We start from the raw sequence: 19,331 nt of genomic DNA on the forward strand, positions 1-19,331 counted from the left end.
TGGGCCATTTACGAGGGACTCGCCCCCATGATCCAAACACTTCCCACCAGATTTCGCCTCCAACATTATATATGTATTTTTGAGATGAAGTCTTGCTCTTGTCACCCAGGCTGGAGTGCAGTGGTGTGATCTTGGATCACTGCAATCTCCGCCTCCCAGTTACAAGTGATTCTCCTGCCTTACCCTCCTGAGTAGCTGGGACTACAGGCACCTGCCACCACGCCTGGCTAATTTTTGTATTTTTAGTAGAGATCAGGTTTCACCATGTTGGCTAGGCTGATCTCGAACTCCTGACCTCAGGTAATTGGCCCACCTCGGCCTCCCAAAGTGCTGGGATTACAGGCGTGAGCCACCACGCCCGGCCCACCTCCAACATTGGTGGCCACATTTCAACATGAGATTTGGAGGGGACAGACATCCAAACCATATCATATGCTAGACCACAGTTTGTTTATTCATATATCAGTTGGTGGACATTTGAGTTGTTTACGTCTTTTGGCTATTATGAGTAAGGCTGTTGTGAACATTGGTGTATGAGTTTCTGTATGAAGGTATTCTTTAATTTATTATGATTACATACCTAGGAGTGGGGTGACTGGGCCATATGGTAACTTTATGTTTCACTTTTGGAAGAATTGTCAAAATGGCTGTACCACTTTACATTCCCACCAGCGATGTATAAGGATTTTGTCAAAATCCTCTGAAACACTTGTTTCTGTTTGTCTTTTTGATTACAGACAGTCCCCGACTTACAGTGATTTGACTTAACAACTTTGCGATGGTGCAAAAGCAATAGCCATGCAGTGGAAACATACTTCCAGAACCCGTGCAATCATTTCGTTTTTCACTTTCAGTATACTAGTCAATAAATTACATGGGCTATTCAACACTTATTAGAAAATAGGCTTTGCATGAGATAATTTTGCCCAACTGTAGGTTAATGTAAGTGTTCTGAGCACATTTAAGGTAGACTAGGCTGAGCTATGATGTTTGGTGGGTTAGGTGTATTAAATGCATTTTTGACTTATTGAATTATTTTAAAATGTATTAAGTGCATTTTCCACTTATGATAGGTTTATTGGGATGTAACTCTATCTAAGTCGAGGAGCATCTTTTCTTTTTTTTTAGAGCCAGGGTCCGGCTGTTGCCCAGACTGGAGTGCAGTGGTGCAATCATAGCTTGCTGTAATCTCAGACCGCCGAGCTCAAGTGATCCTCCTACCTCAGCCTCCTGAGTAGCTGGGACTACAGGTGTGTACCACAATGCCTGGCTAATTTTTATTTTTATTTTTAATTTTTTTTGTAGAAATGAGGTCTCGATACATTGCCCGGGGTGGTCGCAAACTCCTGGCCTCAAGTGATCCTCCTGCCGCGGCCTTCCAAAGTGTTGGTATTACAGGCATGAGCCACCTTGCTCAGAGGAGCTGAGGAGCATCTGTATAGCTAGACTAGTGGGTGTGAAGTGATATCTCATAGTGGTTTTGATTTGCATTTCCCTGGTGACTAATGATGTTGAACATCTCTTCCTGTGCTTGCTGGCCATTTGAATATCTTTTCTGCAGACATGTGTATTTGAGTCTTTTACCCATTTTTAAAATTGAGGTTTAAAAAAAAATTTTTTTTTTAGATGGAGTCTCGCTCTGTCGCCCAGCCTGGAGTGCAGCGGCGTGATCTGGGCTCACTGCAGCCTCTGCCTCCTGGATTCAAGCAATTCTCCTGCCTCAGCCTCCTGAGTAGCTGAGATTACCGGCACACACCACCACACCCAGCTAATTTTTGTATTTTTAGTAGAGATGGGGTTTTACCATATTGGTCAGGCTGGTCTCGGACTCCTGACCTCAGGTGATCCACCCTCCTTGGCCACCCCAAATGCTGGGATTACAGGCATGAGCCACCGCGCCCAGCCTAAAATAAGAGTTTTAAAACTGTAGAATTGAAAGAATTTTTTCTATATTCTAGATACTAGGCCTTGGTCAGATATATGATTTGCAAATATTTTCTCCCATTTTGTGGACTGCCTTTACACTTTTGTGATGTTTGCCTTGAGAATACTTGCCAGTGGCACTTGTGGCTGCAGGTTTACCCCGAGATAACTTTGCCATGAACAATCTTGCATTTTTTTTTTTTTTTTGAGATGGAGTCTTGCTCTGTGGCCCAAGCTGGAGTGCAGTGGCGCCATCTCGGCTCACTGCAAGCTCCACCTCTCGGGTTCACACCATTCTCCTGCCTCAGCCTCCTGAGTAGCCGGGACTACAGGCGCCTGCCACCACGCCTAGCTAATATTTTTTGTATTTTTAGTAGAGACGGGGTTTCACTGTATTAGCCAGGATGGTCTCAATCTCCTGACCTCGTGATCCGCCTGCCTCAGCCTCCCAAAGTCCTGGGATTACAGGCGTGAGCCACCGCGCCCGGCCACGATCTTGCTTTTATTATTATTTTTGCATCGCTCTAGTATAATTGACATTGGACACAAAAGACATCATTCTATTTATAGGAGGCTGGTTTTAGCAGTGGTATTTCCATCTATGAATTATAGTCATTCTCAATCACTGAAAATGTCAAACCCTAGAAAACGTAGTTTTCTTATATGTGATGTAAACATCATTCTCAGACGTTGACTGAAGATTCATTTGATGAATCCGATTTTTCTGATATAGACAATTCTGATGATTCAGATGATTCTGATGTTAGTTCTGTTTAGAAATAACTCTAAAAACAGTTTTTACACTTTGTTTTCACATTGAAAATCAGTCAGGTTTGCTTCAGCGTCAAAGAGCATGTTTATGTAAATTTAAGTGAGCATCGGCAGTGAGCTTTTGTTCTAAACACGAAAATGGTTAATAATGTTCTTTGATGCACAACAGTTTTTAATTTTGGTGAAGTCCAATTGATTATTTTTTTCTTTTGTTACTTTTGCTTGGGTGTAATTTCTAAGAAATCATTGTCTGATCTGAGGTCAGGAAGATTTACACCTATGTTTAGAGCGGTGTACTTTTTTTTTTTTTTTTTTTTTTGAGACAGGGTCTCGCTCTGTCACCGAGCCTGGAGTGCAGTGGTGCAATCTCAGCTCACTGCCACCTCTGCCTCCTGAGTTCAAGTGATTCTCATGCCTCAGCCTCCTGAGTAGCTGGGACCACAGTCGAGCAGCACCATGCCTGGCTACTATTTTTTCCTTTTCTTTTTTTTTTTTTGAGATAGAGATTTGCTCTTGTTGCCCAGGCTGGAATGCAATGGCACGATCTTGGCTCACCGAAACCTCCACCTCCCGGGTTCAAACGATTGTCTTGCCTCAGCCTCCTGAGTAGCTGGGATTACAGGCATGCGCCACCATGCCTGGCTAACTTCGTATCTTTAGTAGAGATGGAGTTTCACTATGCTGGCCAGGCTGCTCTCGAATTCCTGACCTCAGGTGATCTGCCCATCTCAGCCTCCCAAAGTGCTGGGATTACAGGCGTTAGCCACCATGCCCGGCCTAATTTTTGTATTTTTTATAGAGATAGGGTTTCACCATGTTGGCCAGGCTGGTCTTGAACTCCTGACCTCAAGTGATCCACTCACCTAGGTCTCCCAAAGTGCTGGGATTACAGGCGTGAGCCACTGTGCCTGGCCAGCAGTATATTTTTAAATAAAAGTTTTTGACCACTATTCACAGGAAGAAAACATTATGTGTTGTTACCTAGCATTCCCATACATGTATAAGTTTCATGAAATAATATATACTCTTCCCATTTTCTATTCTGTTCTATCTCACTGGAAACAATGCCAGTCAAATCCCACTAAATTGAGCTTGTGACCTATTTATTGGCTGGGAATTGTAGTTTGAGAAATCACTGCTTAAGAGTTTACGAAGTACTCTTGTGTACCTCCCCATATTTTCTCCTCAAGGCAGGCTTGTGAGGCAGATGATACTGTGTCTGTTTTTTTTTTTTTTTTTTTTTTTTTTTTGTGACAGAATCTCGCTCGATAGTCCAGGCTGGAGTGCAGTGGCGCAATCTCAGCTCACTGCAAGCTCCGCCTCCCGGGTTTACGCCATTCTCCTGCCTCAGCTTCCCGAGTAGCTGGGACTACAGGCGCCCATCACCACGCCCGGCTAATGTTTTTTGTATTTTTAGTAGAGACGGGGTTTCACCGTGTTAGCCAGGATGGTCTCGATCTCCTGACCTCGTGATCCGCCTGCCTCGACCTCCCAAAGTGCTGGGATTACAGGTGTGAGCCACTGTGTTCGGCTGATGCTGTGTCTGTTGAACAGATGGGAAAACAGGCTCAGAGTGACTTCCGGTGGTGACATGGCAGAACTGGCATTCTGACCTATGCCAATGCATTTTTTATCTTTGTCATCAGCTTCTCTGCAATGATTTCCACACATTAGCATGTTTAAGAATGTCCTGGGGCTGGGTGCGGTGGCTCATGCCTGTAATCCCAGCACTTTGGGAGGTCAAGGCGGGTGGATCACAAGGTCAGGAGTTCAAGACCAGCCTGGCCAAGATGGTGAAACCCCGTCTCTACTAAAATTACAAAAAAATTAGCCAGGCGTGGTGGCATGCGCCTGTAATCCCAGCTACTCCGGAGGCTGAGGCAGAGAACCGCTTAAACCTGGAGGGGCGGAGGTTGTAGTGAGCCGAGACTGCGCCACTGCACTCCAGCCTGGGGGACAGAGGGAGACTCCGTCTCAAAAAAAAAAAAAAAAAAAAGAAAGAAAGAAAGAAAGAATGTCCTGGGATGGCTTGTTAAAAATGCAGATTTCCAACCTTCACTTGCAAAGATTCTGACTCTAGGTCTGAAGTGTGGTGCAGGAAATCACATTTTTAATTATTATTATTATTATTATTTTTTAAATTTTAGACAGCATTTTGCTCTGTTGCCCAGGCTGGAGTGCAGTGGCTCGATCTCGGCTTGCTGCAACCTCCTCTCCTGGGCTCAAGCCATCCTCCCACTAAGTGGCTGGGACTACAGGCATATGCCACCATGCCAGTTAATTTTTGTAGAGACAGAGTTTCACCATGTTGACCAGGCTGGTCTTGAACTCCTGAGCTCAAGCCTCCTAAAGTGTTGAGATTATAGGTGTGAGCCATTGTGCCTGGCCTAGGAAACTGCATTTTTTAACAAACACTTCCTGGAAAGCAGTGAGAGGAGCTACAAGTTTGTGCAAGGAACACTGCACCAGGAGTCAGGAGACCTGGATCTCCACCTGCTGGCTCTGGGAGGGGCTTCCACGGATGTTCCCTGAGACCGAGCACATAGGACACCAGCCTGGGGAGATGGCAGGAGACAAAGATATAGCCAGTCCTGGAGCTCAGCGGCTCACACTCCAGCGAGCACGTTTGGGAGGTGATGGGATTGCAGTTTTAGAGGTTGCTGGCTGTGCCAGTGGGCTGAAGCCGAGAAGCCGTGACATTCTGCTTGCCTGAATAGAGTTTGTTCTTTTATTAAAGCATTGAGCCAACATATACAAATAGGGAGATTTCAAGTCATAATATGATTTCTGGCATCTCTTGAAGAGTCAGATCTGGTGACTTAGACTGTGTTGCTGCATGACCGGGAGAGGCTGGAGTTGGTCTGGGCCTGCCCCTGTTCAGTTCACCACAGTCCTCACCACTCCCTATTGTCTTCCCTGCCACCCACTCATTTATAGGCTGCTTCACCCCGTGGGCATGTGAGAGTGGGTTCCTGGACTCCATGGTGTCCAGAGGCCTCCATGCTCTGGCTCTGAGACTGTAGGTTTCCCCCAGCTGCACTTGACCCACGTTTGCACACTCCTCCGTCCTCCCTCCATCCTCTTCCCACGCCCTCTGTGTTCCCTTCCCCAGGACTGTGGTCTTTTCTCTGAGACATAACTGTGGTGGTGTGGAAAGACCATAGCCTCTGGGTTCCAGTGCCCACCCACCATTCACCACTGAGTGGCTTTGGGCAAGTTAGGTAAACTCTCTGTTAAGTAACCTCAGCTTTCACCTCTGTAAAACAGGGGGAGCACTTCTCATCCACTCCTGATATTTCCGTCCTTGTAGAGGGGGCATCTGTTAACACGGTTGACCTGGGCCTGATCTTCCCCAGGGAGGAGGGGGTGACTGGCCTAACTGGCGCGCCTGGGACCTGGTCGCTGCCTGTGTGGCTCAGCCCCTTCCTTCTCTTCTCTTTGGGGCTCTGCCCACCTGCGGAGACAAGCCTCCTCTCCACGCTCTTCTCTGCCCCAAGTTTTACAGGGGCCAGCTCTGTCTCTGTGAGGGGAGGCTGGATTCTGAGGGCGACGTCCAGCAGTCTGGGAGTGAGTGGGTTTGTCTAATTCTGGGGTTCAGTATTAGGAAACTGCAGACCCAAGATGTATTCTCCCAAATCACCTCCAGCAATAGTCAAGTCTGAAATTCATCTCACTTCGTTCTGAACAGGGGCTGGGAAGACGGGTACTGGGTCCAGACACCCTCAAATAGTAGTTCCTTTGGTGGCTGTTGTGAGGGGCCGTGCCTGGCAGATAATAGTTGCTCAATAAACGGCAATTGTTATTGTTAAAACTTTTGCTTTTCCTACTTAGTTACACATTCAGAAATAGGAAAGGGGGACCAGTGCAGGGAGGGGTGGAGTAGGGTGGGGACAAGAGGAGGTGGGTGTGTATGGGGGCTGGATTCAAAGGACTGTGAAGAAATAGATAAGGAGGAGGGTAAAGTAGCCTGGATAATGCTTCTCTTAAAAGCTGCCTTCCAGGGCCTTAGAAGTGTATGGAAATCAAATGCAAATCTCACGCATATTTATCAGCAGCCCTCCTTGGGAAATCGGCCGGGATGTGACCCTGGGGGACAATTGGGTGGAGGTCACTGAATTCCAGAGAGTTTGCAGTGACAACCAGGGAGAACAGTTGCCTGGGAATGGGTGTGGGGGAGGGTGGGAGGAAAGAGTGGTGAGAGTAGACATGGTGGGGGTAGGTGGGGTGGGGCTGGGATCTGGGGTGTGCAAGGGGGCGGAGGCCAGTCAGGATGGACACAGGAGCCTACGGAGTGGAGCGGGGAGACTGTGTGAAGGTACAGGTGGCCGCCAGCAGCAAGGGGCACTCAGCAACTCTGCACCCCTGGACCCGCTGCCTCTCCTAGCCACGCCTATTCCTTAGACAGTCCCAAAGCTTAGAAAGACAGCATTGGATCCCGAACAAGCCCTGGCCCTGGCATCAGACAGACCTTGGTCATCCTCCAGCTGGGTGACTGTGAGCCAGTTACCAAGCCTCAGTTTCCTCTTCTGTAATACAGGTTAGTAACAGTCTTCTCCTTACAGAGCTCCTATGAAGATGCCGGGAGCGAGTCATGGCGAGGGCCGGGGAGAGAAAGTGCTCAGTGAGTGTGAGTCTGGGGCCTTCAGACTCGTTCCAGCTGCTCCTACCCTTCACGGCCCAGCTGGGAAATTTGTGCTTTACACACCCTGTTTCATTTAATCCCAATGAGCTCTGGCTGCGTAGCCACTATTATTACTCCCAGTTTACCGATGAGGATGCTGGAGTCCCGTGAGGTAGAAGAGCCGGGACGGAGCCAGCTTCACACTCAGGCCTGGGCTGTTTCTCCTGATGCTCTACAACCTCCTCCCAAGTGTTAGAGCTGGTGGGTTTCCGAGATGGGTAACTCTTCATTTAATACATGAAATGAAGCCCAGAGAGGTTGAGGGACTTGCCTAAGGTCACACAGCCAGTTAGAGGCAGAGCTGGAGCTTGACCAAGGATCCTGACTGGCGGTCTTGCTCTCTTTCCCGCGCAGCGTACAAGACCTCCCCTCTCAGGCAGCTCAGCCTGACGGCTGCGGGGACTCTGTTTCCCCTTCTTGGTCTTGTGGCACTGAGTGCCTGGAGTGGCGGCTGGGTGCCTCTGGGACTCCTGGGAGGTCCCCTCCTCTCAGCTGAGAGTCTGGGGGGAGTGCTGCCTGCTATGGGCTTTGGGAGACTTCCTGTCCTCTGCCCACCTCCTCCCCCATGCTCCCTCGGCCTCTGCCTCTGCCTGGGTCTCTCCCGCCCCTGCTCCTCCGCTGTCCCTTCCCCTTTCCCACTCCAAGGCTGTCAGTGTTTGGGGGAGATTATGCAGTGTTGACATTGGAATATGAATTAGGTGACAGCGGCAGCCAAATATTGGAATTAGGGAAGGCAGGAGCCCAGGCGGGGATCCAAGAGTGGCTGGAACATCTGTGTCTTGGCTGTTCCAGATGCCTGACCCTGCGCCCACCTGAAAACGACGGGTCCCAGAGCCGCAGACAAGCTCTGATGCAGCCAAGGCTTGGTCCTTGACTTGCCAGCCGAGACCACAGCTAAGAGTCCCACAGAACTTGGCCCCATCAGCTCGCTGGATTCCGAGCCCCAGAAAAAGACAGATGCTTGTGTTGTGAGTTGACAGACGGAGGCAAGACGCTGCCCAAGGATGTATCCTTCATTTAATTGTCTGAAATCCCATCTTCACTGCTCAGTTTCTACTGCTCAGGTCAGCATTTGCAAACATGTGTTCCACAAAACCCGAGTTCTGCAGGCTGTTAAGAAGTTTTGTGTAGAAGGGGGTTTCATGGCCATGTACTTGGGAGAGATGTTAAACAGAGCTAAGCAGGACTTCCCAGGCAGGGCCTTGAGTAATTTAATAGGCATAGCTATTCATCAGAAGGGGGAGGGACAGAGTCTGGAGTATTTCCTAAGCTTGTTTGACATGTTCTCGTGGAGTCTCTTTTCTCTTGAGTATCTCATGAGTATCTGTTCTCATGGAGTATCTTTTTGGACCAACGCGAACAGATTTAATTGTATTCTAGCAGCTGCTGGTACCTCTGTCCAGGGGCTGACGTGAGATAGACACTTAATACATACTATGGATTGATACTAAATCTCTCAGAACCTGCTTCCTGCATCTGTAAAATGGAATAGCAGCACCTGCCCTGAGTGTTTTTGTTTTAGTTTTTGAAAGTCAAATGAGAGGCCTGTGTGTGGGAGTAGTTGCAAGCTGAATAGTTGCACATTTCTTGGGAATGATTACGATCAGCCCTGTCTCTTCTTTTAACTAATCTGATAAATGTAGACACGCTGACAGATTTGTGATAATACTCCCCTCTGGGGCTTTTCCATTTTCCTCTCCAGGAAGAGGGCCATGTTTAGCAGAGCATTCCTCAGTGTGAGTTCATGCCTTCCTGGGCCTTATCGCATGGGATTGCTAGTGGCAAGCTCAAGGCCAGCTTGCTGGGTGGCAGGGCAGAAAGGCAGTAGATTCCAGGACTCTTGACTCCCGAGTCCAGCACTGTGCTTGTCCCAGTGCTGCCATGGTGTCAGGTGTGGGACAGGACACTGGGGAGGCACGTATGTGACAGAGGCACTTCCTGGACCAGCTTGTGGTGACACCATGCCCGCCACCAGACACCCCTCTCAGGGTCTGAGCGCTGCCCCAAGCTCCCTGCAGGCCAGCCATGCTCGAGTCTGGGGCCAAGAGTGCTCTCTCTAAGGAGGCTGGGATCTCAGAGTGGGACTCTCAGCATCCAGATACCAAAGGAGGTCATCCTCTTCCTCCCTGTCTTCTTCCTGCAGGGGCTTCTTGGGCCACAACCTCACCTTTGCCATCCCGCTCAGTTGGGAATTGTCTGAATTAAGAGTTAAATAAGGTCAGATCTTGGAAAGGTTGAGCCACCTCCACCAGGAGGCCCGGAGAAAACTCCAAGTCATAAGCCTATTGGCCTGGAATCCCTCACTTCCCCTATCTGTGCCTCGGTTTCCCCATCTGTAAGCTGAGGAACCTCATCTAGCTCTAGAAAGTAAGTCTATGGATTGAGAAACATCATAAACTCCTTCTATTTACGTATGAAATACTTCTTGTAATTCCGTCTCCCGCCGTCCACCCTCCTGTGGGGTCCTCCTCGTGTCACCCCGTGTGATTACAGCAGCTTCCTAAGGTGTCTCCCGGACTCTGGCACTTCTCCCTCATGTCTGCCTGGAGAAATCTTTGTAGGTTCTGCTCTCCTCCTGTCCTTTCCATACTTTCAAACTTGGGATGGCTTCCTGCTGCCCCTGGGTAAGGGCTGTGTCACGTCTCTGCATCTCTGCCGCAGAGACCACTTGGGATTTTCTAGAGACCTGAACTTTTACTCCTCCTAGCCTTTGCTTTTGCCATTTCTTCAGCCAAAATGCCTTTCCTCCTCCTGATGATGACATTTTCTGCAACTTGCAAGACCTAACTTCTTCCTATCCACCTTGCTTCTCCTCTTCTCCCTTAGTGCTCCCATTGTAAATGCCTTTTGTGCTTGTTTTGTTTTTGACACAAAGTCTTGCTCTGTCACCTAGGCTGGAGTGCAGTGGCACAATCAAAGCTCACTGCAACCTCCATCTCCTGGGTGTGAGAGATTCTCCTGCCTCCGCCTCCCAAGTAGCTGGGATTATAGGTGCCGGCCATCATGCCCTGGCCACCATCCTCGGCTAACTTTTGTATTTTTAGTAGAGACGGGTTTTTGCCATGTTGGCCAGGCTGGTCTTGAACTCCGGACCTCAAGTGATCCACCCTCCTTGGCCTTCCAAAGTGCTTGGATTACAAGTATGAGCCACCATGCCTGGCCTGTGCTGGTTTTTTTTTTTTTTTTTTTTTTTTTGCATTGTATCATAACCAGTTAACGTACTTGATTTTCATCACTATAAATCACCTTGTGTGACCAGTGATCCCAAACATTTAGCATTTCCCTTAAGTTATAAAAGTAAACCAGTCACAGTAGCTCACTCCTGTAATCTCAGCACTTTGAGAAGCCAAGGCGGAGGATCGCTTGAAGCTAGGAGTTCAAGACTAGCCCTGGCAACAGCGAGAATCCATCTCTACAAAAAATACAAAAACACTTTGGGAGGCCAAGGCAGGTGGATCACCTGAGGTGGGAGTTCAAGACCAGCCTGGCCAACATGGCGAAACACTGTCTCTACTAAAAAATATAAAAATTAGCCAGGTGTGGCGGCCAGCACCTGTAATCCCAGCTGCTCAGGAGGCTGAGGCACAAGAATTGCTTGAACCCGAAAGGCGGAGGTTGCGGTGAGCCGAGATCGGGCCACTGCACCCTAGCCTGGATGACAGAGTGAGACTCCATCTCAAAAAAGAGAGAGAGAGAAAAAAAAAAAAGACCCAAAACAAAAACTAAACAAATACAAAAAATTAAGTGGGCACGGTGGTGCACACCTATAGTCCCAGCTACTCAGGAGGCTGAGGTGGGAGGATCAATCACTTGAGCCTAGAAGGTCAAGGCTGCAGTGAGCTGTGATGTGCCAAGGCACTCCAGCCTGGGTGACAGAGTAAGAGCCTGTCTCTCTTAAAAAAAAAAAAAAAAAAAAAAAGCACTCTTGTAATATCTCCAAATGGTTGAGAAGTAAAGTGAAACGCCCCCTCCTCCAACCCTACTGGTCAGTCCTGCAACTCCTGGGTAATGCCTGCTAATGGTTCCTTGTGTTCTTCCACCCGTACGCCTTTGCATATTCAATGTGTATGCATGTACCAAAATTGATGTAAATGGCCTCCATTACGGGACATTTAGGTTGTTTTCCATTCCCTACTGCTATAAATAATGCTGCAAAGATCTCCTTCAGATTCAAGTATTTCTGCAGGCAGTGTCTTAGAAATGGGATTGCTGGGTCACAGAGAACATCCACTTAAAATTTTTAATGCACACTGCCAAACTGTCATCAGAGAAGACACCCAGCAAGTCTCGAACTGATATGGAAATATCTGTCCTCCCTTGAAAGCGGGTCTGGATCTTAATTTATCGCTGTGGCCCTGGCATGTAGTAGGCTCAGTAAATGCTTGCTGAGTGACCCTATGGGTTGTCAAGCTCTGGCTCTTTATTTTCCCAGAAAAAAAGCAGCCTTTCTGCCCCTAAAAGAAGTCTACAAAGTCCACTGTGAGACCAGACCTTGACCTGTTCTGTTTGGCGCCCTGGATTGCGGAGCATACCGAGGAGTCCTGGGTACTTTCTTTGTTAAGTGGGGGGTGTGTGGATTTTGTTTTCAAAGCTGGCCTGGAGGCTCTGGGTTGCCATGGCAACTCTTGAGCAGGGCTGCCTTTTCCCTTCCCTCCATCTTGGGAGCCCTGGTTGCCATAACAACTGATTGGTCCTCTCCACTTTCTCCACCTCTGCCACAGGGCTCCAGCTTCCCTCTGGGGGCACCACTGTTCTTAGGGCTGGGGCAACCCTGATTTCACTTGACCCATGTACCTTGGGACCCTCTTGAGAGGAGATGTTAGTGAGGCCCTTAATGGGGAGGGTGGTGGCAGAAAACAGCACGGCCACTGGGAAGGGGAGAGGGCTCAGGTGGAGGAAGAGTGAGGTTCCCTGCTCCATCCTAGCCTGGGAGAATCAGTGTTGCCTGGGGACCAGGGCAGGAAGCAAGTTCCTCTGAGGTTCAGGGGTGGTTTTGGGGATCAATGAGGTACAGGGACTGTGAGGTCTCAAGCATTCTTCCTCAACATTTCCCGTTGTAGATGGCAGAGCAGATGCAGTGGCACCCCTGAGCTGCCCTCAGGGGGTCCTCAGCCTTGGAGGAGGCAGGAGACCTGGGCTATGGAGCCACTCACAGACCCTACTGAGAACATCTTGGTGTCCATCACAGTCCTCTTCAGAATGCCCAGAATACAGGGACAAGGAGTGAAATGGGCGTGTTTATTAACACCTGTGGCCAAATCAAAGGAGGACATTGAGGATTCTGGTGACACCTGGAGACGTACTAGTAAGGGAAAAAAGCAAGACCCATAATGCTATGTGGATACTGACTGCGACTATATAATGCCAGTGTGGACTTCGCAGAGATGGAATTTGAAAGAATGCAATATAGATGCAAATAGAGTTTTCCCCACACTACCTTCTCCCCCGGCGTTTCCTCATCTCTGTCAACAGCCTTGCCACCTACTCTGTTGCCCAGACCAGAAACTTGATTCAAACTAGACTTCTCCCTCTGCCCTCATGCCCCGTTCCTGTTAGTCATAAGTCCTGCTGGTTCCAACTCTGAGGCAGCTTTCAGAGTAACTCCTCCTCCTGTTCCCACATTCACATCCCCCAGGGGCCTCTCCCAGCCTGTCTGTTCCCCCACATTCCCCCTACGCTCTGCTCCCCTAGCCCCCCTGCCATGCTGCTGCCTCAGGGCAGATGTGGCCAAAGGGCTCCTCTCCACCTCCTCCTCATTTACTCCAGGATCAAGGACACGCTTCCTGGCCCATTGAAGGCCCTTCCAGATCCACTTCCTGAGCCCAAGCTCTAGCTTCTCCCTGCTTCCAGCCATGCAGAAGGCTCTCTTTATTCCTCTTTGCCTGTGAAGACAGCTCCCTCTGGCAGGAATACCCTTCGCTGCCTGATTTGCCTGGTCAACTCCTATCCCCCATTTCAGATTTTGCCCAAGACTTTCTAAGATGGCAGAAGAAAGAGGTTTCCACTCCATTCCCCTCCTGAAAACTGTACAGAAACCACAGGAGAACAGGAATAGAAGCCTGAACTCCGTCTTTGATGGAACACGGAGACCTCTCTACTCTTGAATCTCAGTACATGAATGGGGGAGGGGGAAGCTGCTGGAGGAGGATAAAGGGCTCAGCAGAGGGGAGAAAGATCAAACCTCTGTACTTACAAGTGGGGAAGGCACTAGAGAAATGAACTGATTTTCTCTACAGAGACCCAGAAAGGGTCCAGGATCAGAGGCACCAGGTATCACAGGAAGTGGGTCAGGACTTGAGAATGGGGTGGGGGTAGTTTGAAAGTCTGTGTAAGGTGACTGTCCTCCTTACTCACACGAGAGACCAGAGGCCCTGGTCTCAGAGATGCCAAGTGTGAAGGGAAGGGGTGAGGTGTCCTAGTAAAGGCTCCCAGCCTCCTTCCCCACCCACCTCCAGGGTACCAGCACTAACCCTATGCAAAGACTGAAGTGTGTTTTCCCTGGAGGAATTAAACAACCCCAAAGAAATGACTGACAGATGTTTATGCTCAGGGGTCTGTAGCAAATAAGCTGGTGGGAGCAACTGAGTGTCCAATTAATGTGCCTCACTCAGGTACTTCATGCCTCCAACGGGCCTTGCGGTGGGGAGCCCTTAAACACCAGCATACACCCAAGGATCACGGACACTTGAGGGACATTTTCTCATTATTCCAAGGAAGATATGAACCAAGAGGAAATGGAGATTATGCAGGGAGCAGAATACAAGGTTAAGAAACCATAACTGATCTCCTTAGAGAAATACAAGAACATATTGCACCCATTAAAAAGTAACAGAGTGAAATAAAAAAGTAATAGAGAAAAAGAAAGAACCCTTGAAAGTAAAAACATCGATGGTAAAAATTTTGAAAAGTATCAGGAGTTGGAAGATAAAGTGGAGGAACTTCCTCTGGAAATATAACGAAGAGAGACAGAGGCATGAAGCAGAGAAGAGGCAGGAGAGAAAGCGTAAGCAATTAGGGGATCAGGCCGGGCATAGTGACTCATGCTTGCAATCCCAGTGCTTCAGGAGACTGAGGTGGGAGGATTTCTTGAGGCCAGGAGTTTGAGACTAGCCTGGGCAACATAGTAGGACCATATTTCTATAGAAAATAAACCAGTTAGTTGCATATGGTTGTGCACCTGTAGTTCCAGCTACTAGGGGAGGCTGAGATAGGAGGGTCACTTGAGCCCAGGAGGTTTTTTTTTTTCTTTTTTTTTGAGATGGAATCTCGCTCTGTCACCCAGGCTGGAGTGCAATGGCATGATCTTGGCTCACTGCAACTTCCACCTCCCAGGTTCAAACAATTCTCCTGCCTCAGCCTCCCGAGTAGCTGGGACTACAGGCGCGTGTCACCATGCCCGGCTAATTTTTGTATTTTTAGAAGAGATGGGGTTTCACCACGTTGGTCAGGTTGGTCTCAAACTGCTGAACTCGTGATCCACCTGTCTCAGCCTCTCAAAGTGCTGGGATTACAGATGTGAGCCACCATGCCCGGCTGAGCCCAGGAGTTTGAGACTGCTGTTGAGCCCTGATCATACTACTATACTCCAGTTTGGGTGACAGAGCAAGACCTGTCTCTGAAAAACTTTATATATAATTAAGGAATCAATCTAGGAGGTCCAACATTCAGCTAATAGGGGTCCCAGAAATGGAGAGAGGAAGGAATGAAATTGTCAAGGAAGTGATACAAGAAAATTTCCCAGAATTAAAGGACATGTGTCCTAGATGGTAAGATCCACTGAGTATCCAATTCAGTCAGTGAAAAAAACATCCACATTCCAGGCTCATCATTACAGCCTTTCAGATGCGGGGATCAAGGCAGCTCTGTGAGGTTTCTGGAGAGAGCTGGCTGGGACTTTGACAAGACAATGAGGCACTTGCCTTGTGGGTGGAATTTAAGGGGGCGCCAAAAAACTCAGTGATCAAGGTAAAAAAATTAATGCACTATTTAAAAAAGAAGCTGGGCGCGGTGGCTCACACCTGTAATCCCAGCACTTTGGGAGGCTGAGGCAGACGGATCACTTGAGGTCAGGAGTTCAAGACCAATCCAGCCAACATGGTGAAACCCTATCTCTACTAAAAATACAAAAATTAGCTGAGCATGGTGGTACATACCTGTAATCCCAGCTACTTAGAAGGCTGAGGCAGCAGAATCGCTTGAACCTGTGAGTTGGAGGTTGCAGTGAGCCAAGATCGTACCACTGCACTCCAGCCTGGGTGACAGAGCAAGACTCTGTCTCAAAAAAAAAAAAAAAAAAAAAAAAAAAGGAAGAGAAAAAAAAAGTAACCCATGATAAACAAACAGCAAAATTTTAAGTTAAGACATGGTCCGACAGGACTGGGATTTGTGCGAGGTGAGTGAGGTCAGGCTGAGTAAGTGCAGGTTTGGATCCCGTCTATATTTGAAATTGGCATTTCAATGGGTGAATTTTTTGGCACTCCCTTGCATGTTTACATCTCAGATGGGTGCCTCACTCACTTCCCAGCCTGCACAGGAGTCCCAGCCCTGCACAGGAAGCCTCTGGAGTGGCTATGGCATCAAGCTGCTCAACAGTGACACTGGAAGTTGGAAGACAAGGAGGCAATGCCTTTCAAAAATCTGACTAAGACTGGCTCATGAGCGGTGGCTCCTCCCTGTAATCACAGCACTTAGGGAGGCTGAGGTGGGCGGATCACTTGAGGTCAGGCGTTGGGGACCAGCCTGACCAACATAGTGAAACCCCATCTCTACTAAAAATACAACAATTAGCCGGATGTGGTGGCACAGGCCTGTAGTCCCAGCTGCTCAGGAGGCTGAGGCAGGAGAATTGCTTGAACCTGGGAGGCCAAGATCACACCACTGCACTCCAGCCTGGGCGACAGAATGAGACCTCGTCTCAAAACAAGGAAAAAAGATCTGACTGAAAATGTTTTTCTAACTAGTATTCCACACCAACCCAGACTGTCAGTTAAATGTGATGGGAGAAATAAAGAGTTTTCTAGACATACTGTGTCTTCAAATAACTTGCCTCCTATGTACCTTTCTTAGGGAACTGCTGAAGGATGTGTTTAATTTAAATCAGGGCTCCAAGAAAGAAGTTAGATCCAGAAACAAGGGCTGCAACACAGGAGGGAAGAGAGAAGAGAGAAGGGAATTCCTTGGGTCATGGCTCCAGGGACACCAGGAGACAGTTATGCCTTGGACCAGAGAGCAAGCTGCCAGATCAGCAGGAATCAGAAGGCTCTAGGGGCTGGGGGAGTTTGTCTTCAGGGAAAAAACTTGGCCTAACAAATGATCTGACAGGTTTGGTGATGTGGAAAATGATATTGAGGGCATGGAAAGATTTCATCAATTGTTTTCAACAACAACAACAACAACAACAACAACAACAACAACAGACCTAAGTTGATGAAAAGTGAGGTAATTGTTAACAGGAAGAACAAAGAAGAAAGGAAATAAGATCATAGGGTGCTACTTGGCCCAGGAATAAAATAATATTTGTGTATTTATAAAAGTGAAAATGTGGAATGTGAATTTTAAAAGATTGAGATATTATTTTGGGAGCATAAGGGGAGGAAAAGAGGGAATGGAAGAAAAATTTCTCTAAACACACCCAGGCTGAGATGACTAGCCAAGAGAGTGAAGAATACACATATTATTTAGTTTACTTTTATGTATTTATTTATTTAGAGACAGGTTCTCTGTCACCCAGGCTGGGGTGCAGTCACTTGATCTCAGCTCACTGACACCTCCACCTCCTGGGCTCAAGCAGTCCTCCTGCCTCTGCTTCTCCAGTAGCTGGGACTACAGGCATGTGCCACTGCACCCGGCTAATTTTTGTATTTTTGGTAGAGATGGGGTTTTGACATGTTGTCCAGGCTGGTCTTGAACTCCTGGCCTCAAGCGGTCTCACCTCCCTTGGCTTCCCAAAGTGCTGGGATTACAGGCATGAGCCACCGCACCTGGCTTAAAGAATACATGTATTATTTAGAAATGGGGATAGAAATAACAGAAGAGACAGCTTTGGGGAAACAAAGTGAAAGGATAGGAAACAGGACACTTCCATTTTCACTTGTAAGCCTTTTGGGGCATATTTGGTCTTTCAGATTTACAAGTAATACTTTGATGAAACTAAAAACAAATTGGCCGGGCGCAGTGGCTCAAGCCTGTAATCCCAGCACTTTAGGAGGCCGAGATGGGCGGATCACAAGGTCAGGAGATCGAGACCATCCTGGCTAACACGGTGAAACCCCGTCTCTACTAAAAAATACAAAAAACTGGCCGGGCACGGTGGCTCAAGCCTGTAATCCCAGCACTTTGGGAGGCCGAGACGGGCGGATCACGAGGTCAGGAGATCGAGACCATCCTGGCTAACACGGTGAAACCCCGTCTCTACTAAAAATACAAAAAACTAGCCGGGCGAGGTGGCCGGCGCCTGTAGTCCCAGCTACTTGGGAGGCTGAGGCAGGAGAATGGCGTAAACCTGGGAGGCAGAGCTTGCAGTGAGCTGAGATCCGGCCACTGCACTCCAGCCTGGGTGACAGAGCGAGACTCCGTCTCAAAAAAAAAAAAAAAAAAAAAAAAAAAAAATACAAAAAACTAGCGAGGCGAGGTGGCGGGCGCCTGTAGTCCCAGCTACTCGGGAGGCTGAGGCAGGAGAATGGCATAAACCCGGGAGGCGGAGCTTGCAGTGAGCTGAGATCCGGCCACTGCACTCCAGCCTGGATGACAGAGTGAGACTCCGTCTCAAAAAAAAAAAAAAACAAACCAAAACCAAAAAAAAAACGAATTTAGACAAATAGGTTTGGCTCATATTCTCTCCTCTATGAAGGAAGATGTCCCCTATGACCCTGCTGTCCTGAGCCTTCTATGACAACCTGAGCACAGGGCTTGTATCCCCAGCACTGACACATAGCCCTATTCTTCATTTACTCAAAGACTAAGTGAGCGATTTTTTTTTTAAAATAAAGTTCGTCAAGTTCAGGATAATTTAAAAAACAACAAAACCCAACTTTTGAAGAGGTCGAACTGGGAAAGTTATGCTATGCTTTTAAAGGGGCACTTATCTTTTACTGGCTGTTACAGGTGATAATGACACTTTTTTTTTTTCATTTTTGAGGGTCCAGTGTGTTTGGGTGAGGTTCCAGGCTGGATGGGAACACGGTGGGATTACAGGCAGATATACCTGGGCTCCAAGGCTCTCTCTGCCACTTATGAACTGTGGGCTTGAGGCAAGTTACATAACTTCCCTGAACCTGTGTTTCCTTATCTCCACTGAGGGGATAATAACAGAAAAAACACTTTGTAGTCTTGTTCAGGATGAGAAAAATGTGGGTGAAAGGCCTAGCCCATAGTAGGTGCTGATTAAACAGGATCATTTTCTTAAGCTGCAGGATATTCAGTGACAGCAGCTCTTCCCTCGACTCCACTTCCTGAATTCCTGTCCTTATGGAAACTTCTGGGAAGCTCTGGCCTTTGTCTTTGACACCACTGGACCCTGGGCTCTATGTGGACACACTGCATATTAGCACAGTGGCTCATGGCACCTACAGCATTTCAGAGACATCCGAATAATTCCATTTTGGGATTTGTGCTGAGATGGTTTCAGTGGCTTTGCTTGGTTTCTAAACAAAAGTTATTTAGGTGGGAACAGATTCAACTTGAGGTTTTCGTGATTTTCACACGACCTTTAAATACCCCCGATTTGCAGTTTCCTTCTTTCTCTAATGAAAAACTGGATTGCCTTGTTAAAAAGAAACTTAATGTGATGCTGTTGGCCTGCAAATCTCCTAGCCTCCCTCTCTCCATTTCATTGGCTCCCACCCTCTCCTGCCTCCCTTGGCTGCTGCACCCACCCTCTAACCCAGCAGTCCTCAGCTGGCCTCCATCCACTGCTCCTTCCGTGGGAACCACGGCTCACTCAGAATTCACCAAGGCC

General features: G+C 48.1%; 1 long non-coding RNA gene across 1 annotated transcript; it reads left to right on the forward strand.

Moving 5' to 3' along the window:
- The first annotated feature begins 8,026 nt into the window (after positions 1 to 8,026).
- LOC144334237 (uncharacterized) lies at positions 8,027 to 16,394 on the forward strand. Its single transcript, XR_013403913.1, has 3 exons — positions 8,027 to 8,381; positions 12,436 to 14,484; positions 16,264 to 16,394. It is a non-coding gene; the product is annotated as an uncharacterized LOC144334237 (long non-coding RNA).
- The last annotated feature ends 2,937 nt before the right edge of the window (positions 16,395 to 19,331 follow it).

The sequence above is a fragment of the Macaca mulatta genome, chromosome 14 (genome assembly GCF_049350105.2).
Source record: "Macaca mulatta isolate MMU2019108-1 chromosome 14, T2T-MMU8v2.0, whole genome shotgun sequence".
Taxonomy (NCBI): Eukaryota; Metazoa; Chordata; class Mammalia; order Primates; family Cercopithecidae; genus Macaca; species Macaca mulatta.